The sequence below is a fragment of the Passer domesticus genome, chromosome Z, assembly GCF_036417665.1.
Source record: "Passer domesticus isolate bPasDom1 chromosome Z, bPasDom1.hap1, whole genome shotgun sequence".
Taxonomy (NCBI): domain Eukaryota; kingdom Metazoa; phylum Chordata; class Aves; order Passeriformes; family Passeridae; genus Passer; species Passer domesticus.
The window spans coordinates 43194610-43210694 of NC_087512.1; the positions used below are offsets into that span (position 1 = coordinate 43194610).

Here is a 16085-nt window from a genome sequence, read left to right on the forward strand (position 1 = left end):
AATTAATTCTGTGAAAGGACCACGGACATAATTTCAAAACACAGCAGTGAACCTAATAAGCCTGATACAGAAGATGAAAGTTAATTATAGGAGTAAGAAGGGGAAAGACTTCTGATAAGAAAATTCCCATTGTGTTTTGGACCCCTAAAGTGAAGGATGTTGGCTTTCTCTACAAGATTTTTTCCTAGCCGTAAAAGAAAATAATTAAAAGTTATTAATTCAGAAGCACCTAAAAAATTTATTCTTTCAAGATAATTCACAAAGATGTCTATCACTGGCTATCAGAGAGAGTGTGGGCTGAAAGGCAGGTAAATTTTATGCAGATTCTACCAGGCCATATGGACTTTAATTGGATGATAAAATGTTGCAATATTGGATAAAAGGTAAAATTATCACTTCCTGAATTTAATGCTATAATAAGACTCATGAGTATATGCCATAAAAAGAAATGCCTTTAGCAACAAAATGTGAGTAATAAGCCAAATTTTATTAATTCTGGACATTTAGCATGCATGTTGAAAACCTGGATACATAGACGGCAATTCAATGCTCTCTTCTAGAGAAGGAAACTTCTTCTAGAGAAGGAAGCAATGCAGACCTTCTCCAGTATTTTAATGAGGAGGGTTTTGTTGCGGACATATGGAAATAGTTTGCTTTAACAGAAGAAATATGTGCAGTACACGGAGAACTGATTGACCCTGCAGTGCACATAAACACATGGGATATCAGGATGACATCCACAGTACGCAAAACCTAAGCAGTATTGAGACACACATCGAGCTGACTCAGAGGACAGCAAAGATAGTAAACCAGGGCTGTGTTAAAATATCCTAGACTCAATTAAAAACAGGCTGCCAAGAAGATACCAAACACAGAAGCAAAATCTTAGAATCTGGTGCATGCTACAAATAAAAAATATTAATGTCACAAGCAGTACTATTTTGTTATTTTGCTTCTATCTTTCTATTTTATTATTTCATTAATGAAAATTGAAATGTGCAGGGGAAAGAATAAAAGAAGTTAAACATGGAACAGACACCTGTTTTAAAAATTTCTATTCGCCTTGCAAGATAGTTACTGTTTTTTCCTCTGTGGTACGCACCTTTATCTTCCAAATAAGATTATTGGTGTTTCATTTCTAAGAGCCAATTTGGAGTGAACACAAAGAACTCCAGTGCATTCACCAGGCATGTCTACAGCTTGTACTTTCTCCACTGAAATATACTGAAGTGCTCATACCCTTGGCCTTATTCAATGTTTTCATCCCCCTAAGCTCATAAAATATTTTTAAATGTTGTAGAAGACAGCATGAAAAGCAGAAGCAGAGATGAAGAAATTTTTTTGACAAAGTTACTCTGTCATCTGTACAGTCTAGTATTTTCCCAGGAAGTATAAGCTCCCATTCACACTTGAGAGTGATATACGAGATACTTTTTACAGATATTTTGATATACAAGATACTTTTTACAGATATTTTTGTTGCTGTTATTTGCACTCTCCATTAGGAAGAGTGGATTGGAAGGACAGGAGCATTCAGGCAGGAAGTACTTTGGCCATGCAGGTTTGCTCTCAGTACACTAGGAATGCTCACAAGCAGTAATCAACTTTACAAACCATGACACAAACTGCACCAATTCCTCTTTGCAACTTTTTAATAAGTATTGTGGTCCTTGGAGCACAAGAAGAGGCTCTGGAATTATTATTAAGCATCCCTATTATCCTAATTAACCCCTCCCCGCTTAAACTTTAAACTTTCCTTTTACTGTGCTAGTGCTAGCAGCTAGTGCTGCTCAGCTTGTAGCAATAAACACCCTGTATCATATCACACTGCTCAGTGCTGCCTTGCACCTCCCTGATCCCTAGTTCCAATCCTCTGTACACATGTACAGGCCCTGGCTGCTGTTGGCACTTCTGGCTCACTTTCACTGGGTGATTTCCAGTGGTTAGAGCGACTCCAGCTTGTGGCTGACTCCACAGACTGAGACTACTTGGCCCATTTTATTTTGTCTGCCTTGCTACTAGTGTGTCTAAGAAGCTTCAGTTAATGAAGACACAATTGATAATGGTCTTGCCTTATGAACAAGTCTAGCACACAGAGTTGTTTTTCTTCAGCTGATAAACACTGCTTACAGATTAGCAATTTATTCAAAGAAGCCAGTTCATTCCTCTTTTTTTCTCTTCTCTTCTCTTCTTTCCTCTGTCTCTCCTTTTTGTAGTGGATTCCATTTTGCTGGGTACTTCCTTCTGATTTTCCATAAGATGTCCAGAAGAAACATGTGAAGCAATGTTTTTGTATTTCAAGGTTAAATTGTTCCTCCTGTCTCTTAAAGCACTGCCTGACAAGTAAGTCTCTAAATAGCAAAAATAAACCTGTTTGTTCTGGAGGCAAATGAAGGCCAAGCTGATCTGTCCTCTAGGGTTCTTGTTGTCTCTTCCCAAGCAGCTGAAATCGGTCTTCACAACAAGCACAGGCAACAAAATTTTTCCAGGCCAGAAATATCCCAAGAAAATATCTGAATTGTGGAGGGAGCTTTCTAACGGGTGATTCATGTTCGGCAGTTTCTTTCCATAATCATAAATGCCAGAAAGACCTTGGGTCCCTTGCTGGAGGTCATGACAACTTTCCTCCTCCTTTTCAACACATGAAGGACGTTGGCACTCTGCAAGACTGTGTGATTGTCTTTTTCCATCTTCAATTCTGGAACTTGAATAGGAGCTGAGCAGGAAGGAGATACATGCCCACATGAACAATGGAGTTCCCATAGCCTGCAGCCCACATTTCAGTCTTTTACCAAAAAAAGAGCCTCACACATGAAAGATGAAGGTATATCCAGAAAAACAAACAAGGGTCTAAGTAAAAATTTTGTTGCACACAATGCTAATATTCGTTACCTACTTCTATTTATTTGCAGTCTCCTGCACATAAACACATTGGTGTCTGGGATGTAAACAAGCCTGAGATATTTGTAAAGTACCTTCACTATCCAGGCTTTAAAGGAATTCAGTGGGGTAACAGACAGTAGCTGACCTTGAAGAGATATTCTTTTAACCTCTGTGCTATTCACCACCTTTCATATTTGCTTGTAATACCCCAGAATCTGTCACAAGTTGTCGTAGCTACCAAGGGGGTAGATTTTCAAAGTTAAGTATGTGCCAACATCCATCTAAGAGAAAGATATAGTACATTTTAAATCTGCAGTTCTTTTCAACAGAAGTTAATGATGCAGCCAATTTGAGTATCACAAAGCACACAGACATTAAAAATGTAATGATTTAAAGAAAATAAGTTATGACAAGGCAATTTAAAAAATGTACTTACAATCACAGATCCAACCCAAAGTAAACAAAACCAATCATTTCACTAAAGTGAAGCATGCGCCACAAGAATTTTCTGCTGGCTGGTGTTTTCAAAAGAGTTCTATTGTTCAAAGTAGCTGACACTGCCAAAAGATACAATAATTTTATTACATTTTCTCAGTGAACAGTAAACTTCTCTGTGTACTACAAAATGGAGGACGAACTGCAGGGTTTTGAGAGGAAGAAAAGTCTGCATACTAAAACATCTCTGCTGCAGGCCTCTGCCATGAAACAGTTCAAAGAAAATACAAAATAAATACAGAAATAAATGACCCAAATTTTACTAAAGGATCAACAGCACCTAGCTGTTTGTTTCTCTGATTAATTACCTATAGACAGCTATAAGAGCAGAAGTTTATAGGTCTGTGCTTAAAGTAATTGCAAAAAGCATGTAAATTTAGACAGCTAGTCAGTGGGAAAAAAGGGAGACGTGATTAATCAACAGGATTAGATAGAAAATTTCTTTGCATATAAATGTAAGGAGCAACTGTACTTTAATTGTAGCATTGAGAGAATATGTCTTTCAAATGTTAAATTATTCATCATATTACATACTTGAATGATCTTTTCTTAAATGCTCATGTAGGAGGTAAAAATTCTACAGACAATACTTCAAGGAAGATACAGTAGGAAAATTTATATAAAAATCTTAGGAGTTGCTTGTCTGCCTAGACTGATAAATAGTAAATATGAAAAGAAAAATAAAAAAAGAATGAAAAATTACTTTGAGAGACATCGTTTGAGAAGCCTGTTTCTTAGAACAACAAATAGTGAGTCATCACAATAGAGAAAGAATTAGTCATTCTTTGCAATGCTACAGTACATCCTCTGCATGACTTATGCAGAAGATATGCAGAATACGGGCTAGACTCTAAATCAGGACACAAATGGCTGATTTTTAACAAAGATTCATAAAACGATCAACCAAAGGATCAAATCCTGTGCTTTATAGTGTTCTGTAGGTGCAGCATCAAGGCAACAATGGAATGTAAACTGGATTCAGGGAGGCAGGTTGGAGATGCAGTTAATAGCAGAATCTAATCCTGACATGTCACATCACTAAAGCTACCCTGGGTTATACCAAGAGATCTTTCCAGGATGAGGAGGAAATTAACAGAATTAAGCGTGCCTTGCAGAAACCAGTGTACTAGCAGAAGATGTAATTCATCAGGATTACACATGTAATTTGGCTTCCTGACACTATTTTATAGGCAAATGGGGCAAAATTGAGCCAAACCATCATTTTTTTTTCTATTTAATGCGAGAACCAGTCTAGATTAAAATATGTAAACCAGAATATTTTATTCCACCCTAAAATATCATCCCGCATAAAGCCAGAGTAAGTGCCACCAAAAACCATGGAGGGTATTAGTTATTGTTGACTGACATGGAAGAGGCCAGTTTTCATCTGGATAACCTCTCCAGAGCAGTTTACTGCCTACAGGACACAGCTGAGTTGGCATTTGGGATGTCAAAAAGAGGATAGCAATCCTGCTAAAAGCTCAGGACTATCATCCACTCCTACTCTTTCATGTAGGATCATATGATGCCATGACAAAGAGATTCCAAAATACCAAAAGATACTTCATGTGTCTCAGAAACATACTGAAAAAATCCGGAGCACAGATAGTATTACCTTCCATCTTCCCAGGTGGGGCGCTGGGACCCAGGCAGCTAGACAAGTGGATAGAATGAATGACAAGACCGGTGCCTGTTCCGTGTTTTGCGTTCTTTGGTCTGGGACACGCCTTCAAGAGACCCAGGATGTTAGCAGTTGGGGAGCACCTGACCAAGTGGGACACAAGTGTTCTGGGTAGTAAGCTGGTAGGACTCATTAATGGGGCCTTGAACTAGATTTAGCAGGAAAAGAGTGCGTGTCTGTGAGGAACCAGAAAACAACAGCATGTTAGGGAACAGCAGGGAAGTACTTGTAGATCAACCCAAGGAATTGGAAAGGGCTCCTCCCAAAAGATGAAGAGGTTTCCATTCCAGATGAAGTGCCTCATCACCAACGAGCATGGGTCATAAGCAGGAGGAATTGGAAACTGTGGTACAATTAGAAAACTATGACTTTAACTGCAGTCACAGAAACATGGTGGAAAGAGTTGCAGGACTGGAGCACTGGAATTGAGTGTTACAAACTTTTCAGAAGAGGTAGGCTAGGAAGGAGATGCGGGGTCAATGCACTCTAAGTATAAGAAGGGATAAATTGTGAAGAGCTGCCTCTACAAACCATACAGGAACATGTTCAGAGCCTGCAGATGACAACCAAGGACAAGACCAAAAATGCACACCTTGTGCTGGGGATCTACTACATGCCTGACTAGGAGGAGCCTGCTGAAGAGACCCTTTGCTTCGGATACAAGAGCCATTGTATTCCCAAGCTTTCATCCCAATTTCAATTGGGATTTCAATTGCCCAGACATCTTCTAAGAAAGCAATATAGCTGGTTGCAAGTGATCTAGGAGACTCTTGGAGGACAACTTCCTGGTCCAGGTATTAGAGAAACCAAACCAAATGTCAGGTGATGCTGGACCTGGTGCTTGTCAGTGGGGATGAGCTCATTAAAGAAATGCACAGCATGTGGAAGCAGAGAACATGACCTAAGGAGAGTACAAGAACATAGCTTAAATCTGTAAGAACAAGGTCAGGAAAGACAAGAAAAAGGTGGAATGGGAGTTGGAAAAGGACTTGCAGAATAACAAGGATTTCTGTGAGTGTTCAGGTGACAAAAGAGAGGCCAAGGAGTATGTACCCACCCCTCTGATAAACTCGAAGGATGAGCAGGTGGCAACTGAAATGGAAAAAGCTGAGGTACTCAATGGGTTCCTTGCCTCAGTCTTTACCAGCAGTCACCCTTCTAATTTCTCACAAGTCCTTGATCTTTTGTGCGGGTATGGGGGAGTGAAGTCCTTCCCACTAAGCGAAGAGCAGATTTGGGATCACTTGTTGAAACCGAATAGCCCCAAGTCAATGGGACCTGATGAAATACGTTCCAGAGTCCTGAGGGAACTGGCTGATGTTATTGGCAAGACAATCTCATCATATTTGAAAAGTCAAGGCAGTCCTGTGAAGTCACTAGTGACTGGGCAAAAGGAAACATTACTGCCATTTTTAAAAAGCAGAGGAGGGAAGATCTGTGGAACCACAGTCTGGTGAGCCTCACCTGTGTGCCTGGGAAGATCATGGAGCAGACCATCCTAGAAGATACACTATGGCACATAAAGAACAAGTGTTCTGTGGCAGCCAGTATGGCTTTACTAAGAGCAAACTGTGCCTGACCAATCTGGTGACCTTCTACGATGGAGTGATGGCAACAGTTATCTTCTATCTAGAATTCTGTAATGCCTTCAATACTGCCATGTTTTTTCCTGGCTGGAAGCTATGCCCTTGTTCCCAGAACACAAAGAGTCCCTTCCTCCCACCCTCAGCAATGACCTGATGTGCTATTAAATAACACCTGAGTTCTAGCCATGCCTCCTCCCAACTACTGCAAAAAATTAATCCTGTCCTTGACTGAAAGCAGGACAATAGGCAATGTGTTATACCCACTCAATTCTCTGCTCTCTGGCTCATGTGTCTGTGGGGCTCCTTTTGAAATGAGTCCCATTAGTCCAACTCAGTTCTTTCTAGGGTGCCATGTTGCTGCAGAAGTTGCATCTCAAGGCCCAGGATGGTGTTTTGGGCCTTGGTGTGAGGTACAGGGTTCATTTCCAGACACCCAGTGGTTGTTTCCACCATTGTGAGCACTTGTATAGCTTGCCTTGGTGTGTTTGCAGCAGTGTGATGTCCCAGTTTGCCAGGCTGCCCCATATCTGTGTTTCAAACATCACCCACCGTACCAGAGAGGCCTTACCTGCATGGCCTGCTCAATCACAGCGCATGTTTCACAGTCATGGGTAACTGGGGGGCATTGCCCATGGTTAAGCCTCTTGATCACAAGCCCACATGTATGTTGTGTCTCTTACTCTGACGACCTGAGGCATCTTGAGCCCACTGAGCCAGAAATAATTTGCTCTCACATTGCCAGTCCAGATTAACCCGAGCTACTTTAATCTTGGTGGTCTGATCCACCTCTCCATCACTGCGATGCTCTTCAGCAGCCTGACTCTTGGGCACACGTGCATCTCATGATGTTCTTCTACAGCCAGCTTCTCCACCAGGGCAGTGATTTCTTGCCACAATTCATGAGCCCAGATGGGTTTCCATCTGTACTGCCAATCGGCCTTTTTCTGTCAGTCCTGTCACCCAAAATGGCATTTCCCACTATCCACAAGTCAGTGTAGAGGTAGATTGCTGGCCATTTCTCTTGTTCAGTGATACCCAAAGCCAAGTGGATGGCTTTCAGCTCTGCAGCCTGGCTTGATCCACCTTGTCCTTCAGTAGCTTCTGTGACTTGTTACACAGAATTTGTCCTTGTGATACAAAAGGAACTGTTATTTAAGAGAGTGTATAACTTTTAATTTTCAGGTAACTGATTTCATGGTGGGACCTCCTTAGCATGTGTCACCTTCCCACCTTCTCCTCTGATGATGATGGCAGTCTGAAATTTTCGCCTTCCGGCCAATTAGTGATGACTTCCAAGATCCCTGGGTGATTAGGGTTTCCTGTTAAATCTTGCTGTGTGATCAGCACAACCCACTTACCCCAGGTAGCACCAGTGGCATGATGTGTGGAAAGGACTTTACTTTTGAATGTCCAGCCTAGCGCTGGCAGTTGGGGCACCAGGAGAAGCTGTGGTTCAGTCACAATCACCTCTGAGGCAGCTTGAATCTGCTTATAAGCTGCCAGTATCTCTTTTTCAGTGGGCAGGTAGGACACTTTGGATCCTTTGTATCCCTGACTCCAGAACCCCTGGGGTCATCCTCCCTGGGTATATTTTGCCAGAGATTTCAGGAAGGACCATTCTTCGTGGCTGCAGGGTACAGTGCATTTTTAATATCTTGTCCTGACCTGATTGGCCCAAGAGCAGTTGCATGAATCCTTTTAAATTTGCTCAAAAGTTTCTTGTTGTTCGGGAACATACTTAAATAAAATCTTCCTTCTTCCACATGATAGAGCTTACTAGAGCTTATCTGGAATATGCATCCTCCAAAAAATGACAGTTTCTAGGAAAACCTGTATTTCCTTCTTGCTGGTTGGTGGGGACAAAGGTACTATTTTGTTAACCATGTCTATTGGAATAAGACAATGCCCATTTTGCCATGCTACTCCTAAAAATCGAATTTTCCAGGCAGGTCCTTTGACCTTACTTTGCTTTATAGCAAAACCAGCCCTCAGGAGGATTTGTGTTGTTCTCTCTCCTTTCACAAAGAACTTCCTCTTCTGTGTTTTCCCACATAATGATGCAATGTGTTTCAAGTATTCTGGAGCCTCACCATTTCCCAGTGCAGTCTGTATCAGACCATGGCCAATGGTGGGGCTGTGTTTCCACACATGGAACAAACAGTTCCAGGTGTACTGGATACCCCTCTAGGTGATAGCAAACTGTGGCCTGGACTCTCCTGCTAAAGGAAGAGAAAAAAAAAATTGGCAACGTTGATGACGGCACCATCTCACTGCTTTGGACTCCAGCTCATCCTGAAGTCCCAGCATGCTGGGAACAGGGACACTCACTGGTGGTGTGACTTTGTTCAGGCCATGGTAATCTTTTGGTCCCTGGGCTTACAGACTGACCATATAGGACTGTTAAAGGGTTAACAAGTCTTGCTGACCACTCCCTGGCTCTCCAGTTCAGGGATCATCTCGTGGGTGGGGGTCTCTGAGTCCCAGGTGGTGCAGTGTTGTCGATGGCGAAGTAGCCATGTGGTAGCGATTGTTTATGTTGTTCTTTCACCCTCAGCAGTCCCTAATCAGAGGGGTCCTCTGAGAGACCAGGCAAGGCATTCAGCTGTCTCGTTTCCTCTCTCTCCACAGCAGCTATCCCAAAAATCCTAACAATGCCTTTTTCGGTCCTTGAAATACCTACCTTGAAATACCTACCCTCTTTTGGGGTAACCTATGCTAGGGATGTGCAGGGCCTCTGGGCCCGTCACAGTAGGGTGTTTTTGCCATTCATTTCCAGTTGTGCTCTCTCCACCTTCCAGTGCAGTCAGCTGTTGGGATGCTGTTGGCACCCCAGGAAAAGATGGATTGTGTCCCCACGTATCTTGGTGGCATCAGGGTATATCACATGCTGGTCTGAGCTAAAACCTTACACTCTTGTGTGTCTGATGTGCCAGAGCACTGGATCCACACAGTCCAATAGATCTGATTGTCCCTTTCCATTACCTGTCTGGAGTCAGGGCCTCTCTAGTCCTGGTCATGGCACACATTGCTCAAGCCTAGTAAATATGAACTGAGATCCCTTCAAGAGGATTGTAAGCAACATCAGCCCCTGTTATGGCGTATTGTTTGGTTTCAGTGAAGTTGGTTCATTCTGTTACCCTCATTTACAAAAATGGTTCGGTCTTGGAATTCCCCTCCCTCCCCAGTTAGCCCCTCCCCGAGTATAAGAGCTGTCAGCTTGTTGTCTCCTCCCCTGTTTCCTCGGATTCCTCCTGTTACTCCCTCTCCAAAATCCTGTCTGTCACCCACTGACCCCTCCCCTTATTCCAGAAAGCTCTCCTCCTTGCAGTGGGTGATTGGATCAGGAACATGAGTCCCTCCCTACTACTTTCCCTAGTAGCTAGGCAGTGCATCTCTCATGATTATGCTCCCTCTTAAGTTCTCTCTCACTGGTTGTTGTATTGTACCCACCCAATTGTTCACCCCCTTTATATCTTATTGTATCCCCTTGCTCAAGGTCTTCTCTTGGCTGCCTCCCCTGGAGACAATAAACCTTTAGACTTTGCCCCCAAGAGGAGTCCCTCTTTTCTTCATTGCTTCGCCTTTCCGCTGCTCACCGCTGCCTCCTGCTGAGGCACTCCCCGGACGCCCCTGGCACATCTGGGAAGTGCCCCCGCTGCTAGCTGCTGTGCCTCAGCTCGGCCAGTGCAATCTCCTCCCCTAGCCGGGGGAGTAGAGAATTTGGACAGCAGTGCGGCAAGCCCTCCTATTCTATCTGAGGACTTGCCCACTGGAAAGTGAAGTGGCATTTATCAAGAACTTCCCATGGAGGCTCATCTTCCTTTCAACTCACATATCCATTCTGTAAGAGCAGAGGTGTGTTTTCCATCCCATTTCCTCATGTCCTGTCCGGGGTCATGCAGGTAAAACCACAGGTTATCTTGTGGGATGGACCCTCTTTCTCAAGCATGAGGTGCTGATTCCCAATGGAAGATACTCTGGTCCATGCAGGTGAGGCATGGGACATTTTCTCTCTAATTTGCTTGACATTTTGAATCTGTCTGTGGCATTGGACGGTCTTTCCACAGTTAAGGAACATGCCATTAGGGAGGAGAAAAGATGATCTTCATATTCCCAGAGAAGGGTAGTCATTTGAAGTATTGTTGGTTCTCCTTTCATTGACATCAGTGCTAATGAGCTAGCATGCAAAAATGGTGCACTCTTTATAAAGTTCTGCCACATAGATTATGTACACTGGACCTCATCTGAATCTACAAGGGATCATTATTTGAATCCTTATAGATTACCTCCAGCACAGCTCATTCTCTCAGGTACTGGGCACTTTTCTCCATTGTGCCTCAATGACTTAGGTGCATTATTAGACCACCTGTGAGAGAATACCTTTCACTCATGCTCGGCAGGAGTCACCTCCAAAGGCTGAAAGTTTCTGTCCTTTTCCCAATCCCCTTGTCAATGTCCGCATCCCAGAACAGGGATGCCTGTTGCTTGGCTTCACTACCTTCTAGTTTCATATCATGGGCTGCCGCCGTGTCCTCTCAGTGACCGTCCAGTCACTGCCCGACCAGCCTGACACCGTTGACTGTGGGGGACACTCCCCCGTGCCCAGGAGGTACAGGAGAGCAGCTAGGGATGTTAATCCTAAATCAGAGGAGAAGCTGGCAGCTGGTGATGGAAGAAGAAAGGGTCAACTCTAGGCACGGATAAATCCAAGATTTATTTCAGGGCTATGGGGAGCTCCAGGCCTCAAAGGAACACGCTGCAGAGAGCACAGACTGAGCCCCTGCACCAGGCTATAAAGGTGGGTGGAAACAAGGGAAAGATACATTGAACAACCAATAGGGGAAATGGGGGGTGTGTAAACCGGGGAGATGGACATGAAGGATCACATATTAGGAAGTACCTTAAGGGAGGGTCCTGACCTCTGCCCAATCACTCAATGCCCCTGAGTGAAAATTCTGGAAAGAGGGGAAGGGATGTCGGGTGATTAACAGGAGTCCAGGGAGGAGACTAGGGAATGGCTCTGCAGACATAGGGAGGATTGACATGAGGGAGGAGGCGAGCAACTGGGGGCAAACCATTTCCAGGAAAGAAGCAGGGGTACATAGGTGAAACCATTTCAAACTGAGAACAAGGATAACAAAACAGAATGCAACAAACGTGGATAATAAAACACAACATCGGGCCATGATATCCCAGCATCAGGGTGGCCAGGTCACTCAGGGCTCATTCAACTGGCAGCTAAAATCTTTTTTTATCTCTTGGAGATCACTCAGGGATAGAGATAGGGTAATTACCTCTGGCCCTGCCTCTTTCTCCTGTTCTAAGGGCTCTGCTTCCTCTTCATCCCTCACTACGGGATCTATTCTCAAATTTCTTCTGTCTAGGAGGAGCTGCTACCAGCACAGGTTGTTTCTCTGGCCGTGTTTGAGTGGCCATGGTATGTGTTGGTCTCCTTTCTTCCTTCTCCCCATGAGGGTACTGTCTAGTGAATAGCAGTGTCCAATATACAGTAACCAGCATGTTGCATAACTTTGCCCCTCTCTGGAGCTACCACAGCATTTTTCTTTCCCATTTTTTGTCAGTTCAACAGGATGTAATGCCCCAAATGACTCACTGAAAAGGTGTTTATAGTGGTTCCTGTACTCTGGGTTAAACACACAGGAGAAATACTGACTTGATGTTCTCAAGAGAGAAGTGTACTGACAAACTATAGAAAAATCAAGGAACTTTAGCAAAAGGTTTCCTGCAACATCCAACCAACATAAAGCATTTCTCACAGCATTAATTTGCCCCATTCAACTTAGCAAATGTTAAAACTGTTCAATGTTAAGGGGTACTCAAAATGTTTCAAGAAGAGGGAATTAGAAGAGAAAGACACAAAGATATAGGAAAGCACTCATATAGCTACCAGCTCACAGGTGCCAGCAGTGCCCAGAGACAAACTCCAAGAGGAAGGTAGGTTCAAGATGTGCTGGCCTTGTGTTCAGCCTTAAATACCTCTGGGACTTTATGGGCCCTCCCTCCAGGTGAGACTTCCAGTCATTTGGCCCCTCAGGAGCTGGGTTAGGGAAGAGTGGAGCCCCAACTCCATTGTGCCAATGATTGGCAACTCTGCTGCACTGGGATACAGGCTCTGGGATGTGGAGTGCAGGCAGTTCACTATCTAACCAGAGGAAGGCTTGACCTGCTCTGTCCCCCTGACAAAGGCATCCCAAAATGTATTGAGACAGCAGTCCCTCCAGGCTCTGACAGGATCCTGTAGCTTTTCAGGGGTGGAGGACAGAAGTCTTCCAAATACTGACTCATGTCCTCTCACATTCCATGCCACTCATGACTACCAGCTCTCAAGGCAGATCTCTGAAAGGCTTCCCTTCTTCTGTAACTCTAAACATGGTGTGGACTGCACTAAGGAAACCTGGCAGACTTAGCAACAAGAACATGCTTTCCTTAACATCTAAGGAAAATGAAAAGTTCTCAACAGGTGTTGTAACAGGCCTGAGGGAGAAAAAGGGGGTGAAAAGCTGGGGAAAATAATTCTCCCCTGTTTCTCCTACAGACTGAGTATAGCCTGGACTCACAAAGGTAACACATGAGGTAAAGGTACAGAGAACAACACTGAATACACATCCCAAATAACCCTCACTGCCCTTGACATTATCATGTTATAAGCTAATATCACACACAGTCCAGCAACAAAGCAATCCTGATCCCTCTCCCTGCTCTGAAAAAGAACAGCACAAGAAGCATGAATAGGTTGGGTAGAGCACCCACATGAGCAGAGCAAGCAACATTGTGACCAGTGGTGCCCTACCTAATGCAACAAGTGCTTAGCTCAAAGCTGCCAGATGTATTGTTACCTCAATCCTTTGTGCCACACATTGTGTGACAAATAAGCTACAAATAGTAGTTTAGGAATGGTATTCAATTTAGTACTCCCACTAAAACCATGCATGCATTACTTGCTGCACCCTCCACTTCACCTGCAGCACCCTGGAGAGGGGAATTGGAAGGACAGAAAGCAAAGAAATATGAACAATTTACTGGAAACAGCAATGAGATAAGAAAATTAACAGTAACAGAAAAAATACTAATGACAGAGGGTACAAGAGACAGGGTCCTCCTGACAACAGACAATACTGGGTGGCTCCATCCACCATTTTTACTTGCCCAGACTAGAACCCTGTCTCCCCTTCTCCTTGACTCCCAGCAAAGACATGAAGTGGTATAGAATAACCTCCAGGTCATAGACATGCCCCTCCTGGCAAAAAATTAACCCTGTCCTAGCTGGAATCAGTACAGATGAGTACATCTAGATACAGACACATAAAAGTTTCAAGGCAGTATATTGACCCATTAATGTATTTCTTAACTTCCACATGCTACCTACATTAATTCTGTAAAAAAGGGCATTTAGACACATTTTTAACAATAGTGTCAGAAAAGCAGGATAATCAAACACAGGATAAAACAAACAAACAAACAAACAAAACCCCAAACAAACATACCAAAAAACCCCCAAACCAAAACATGCTTAAAGAAGAGGTGATTCACTGCCCTGTTAGTGAACAAAAGCAGGTTTGTCTGGCTGTGGAACACAGGTTGCATCTTGCACTGCAGACATGAACTCAGTAAAATACAATTAAACAATTACAGAACAGTTGTTGATCTATAATAGACAAAGGACATCCCAGAGCCACCAGTTTTCTCCACAGAACAGGGACACTTGCCTTTCAGGAATGTGTTGAAAGATTCTTGCCTTACTTTACTTTCACTGCCACTTGAAAGACAAAGATTGCTCCTTCTCGTCCCTCTATGTTAGCATGCCAGTGTCTTCTGCTTGTTTTCACTAGAACTAGCATGGTCAACAAACTAAAATGCAGCTGACTCAATCTGACATAGGGTGTCTTTCATGAATTACACTTATATATATGACATGCTCAGGTTTATGTTCCAAAATATTTCAGTTGTTAAAGAGCCAAGTTTGCCAAAAGAACAGTTCCTCTACACAAAGAAATGATACTTGGAAATTCTGCCAAGTGAGAAAAAGGTCATTCATTTAAGCAAAGAGTGAAGTTGACAAGTAGCCCCCCTCGCACAGGCCTGTTCAGATCCATCGTGTGTGAACTGTTCATCTAAAGAGACACTAGCTAGCATTACCCTTGACTTGTGTAACATAACAGTTTCACACCTGACTTTTTGTTTTTAATGGGGGCTCATTGTAGACTGGATATAATTTTTTCTAATTCCAAGGCATTTTGTATTCTAACTTAAGTTTTTCTACACACAAAATGGTTTGAATACAAGGGAGGTGAAGTGCCTTTTCTTTAAAATACATCTCTACTTGAATGACTTCATAATCAAACAACTTTTCAAAAGCTAGATTACTGGAGAACTGCCTCAGGATTTAGGCAGAACATCCAAGATGCCAGAGTTTGGGGGTCCAGTCTGAACCCCTCAAGTCAGGTGCCAGCAAAGCCTGGAACTGCCTAATACATTCTCTGATTCCCACATTTCTGGGTACCTCCAGCAGTAGCATTGTGGATGGCCAAAACCACCCCTGATTTTGGTGCCAAATTTAGCTGCTGTGCAAAGTAATAAGAAATCAAGAATAAGCTCTGCTTCTGCTTAAGCTTTCTGTGAGATGTACCTTACAGTAGGCATTCCTGGAGCTCACCTCACCTTTGGCAACAAGTCACAGTATCCTCTTAGAGTGTTTCTCTTGTTCCTAATGCTTCTTGTATTTCTTGTTTTGCAGGAGAAAAGCTTACACAGGAAGGGTGGGGATTGCCTCTAGCCAACTTCAGAACTAGTCTGGTGCTGACAACACTTTCATAGAAGAGAGGTAGGAGATAAGGGTTTTGGCAGCCTCAGGCTGAGTAGGGTAAGTACATACACTCTCCTGTTTCCTAAGAGAACATTCCAACCACTTGACTGCTATGCTTAAGGGGCAAGCCCAGCTACCAGCTTCCTTCATGTCCATCCAAGTTTCAAGTCCTTCTAAACAGCCACTTTTCTCTGAAGAGAGCCCTAACCTGTGAATCTGAGGGGAACTGAAGAAGTAGGTGCTTAAATAGCATGCCTTTGCTCCCTCCCTGGTTAGTATTTCCAGCATCTTGATTTCTGGTAGCTCTAGGAGGCAAGTTTCTCAGTAGGAAGGCTACAATTTTCCCCATGTAGTTCTTCCAAATGCCCATTTCTCAGCATGAAGCTCTTAGAGAGCTTATATGCATTTTGTAAAGTCCTGGGTGGTTTTTCCCAGGCCAGAAAAACTTCACTGCTGGGTGGATGAGAAGATCACCATCCCATGTCTCTTCCATCTCCACCTATTTGACTGGCTGCCATTGTGCATTTTTCCAAGCCATGCAGTTACAGCTATGCATACTTCTCCATTAGAACTGCAGCTACATTGCTTAGCTAAAACGAGAGGTTTATCCTCAAGG

At 43.3% G+C, this 16085-nt stretch overlaps 2 long non-coding RNA genes across 4 annotated transcripts in view; one reads left to right on the forward strand and one right to left on the reverse strand.

The window, feature by feature from the left end:
• Positions 1-7189, reverse strand: part of LOC135290913 (uncharacterized) — a 20668-nt gene extending 13479 nt beyond the window's left edge. For 2 of the 3 annotated variants that reach the window (XR_010353747.1, XR_010353746.1), the window contains exons 1-2: positions 6910-7189; positions 3320-3440 (exon numbers count right to left, since the gene is read on the reverse strand). This is a non-coding gene — a long non-coding RNA (uncharacterized LOC135290913). Of the gene's footprint in view, positions 1-504; positions 2717-3319; positions 3441-6909 lie in introns of those variants that run through there. The other variant, XR_010353745.1, reaches the window with a different exon arrangement.
• On the forward strand, positions 6996-15520 carry LOC135290914 (uncharacterized). Its single transcript, XR_010353748.1, has 3 exons — positions 6996-7055; positions 11368-11443; positions 15401-15520. It is a non-coding gene; the product is annotated as an uncharacterized LOC135290914 (long non-coding RNA).
• Positions 15521-16085: the final 565 nt, after the last annotated feature.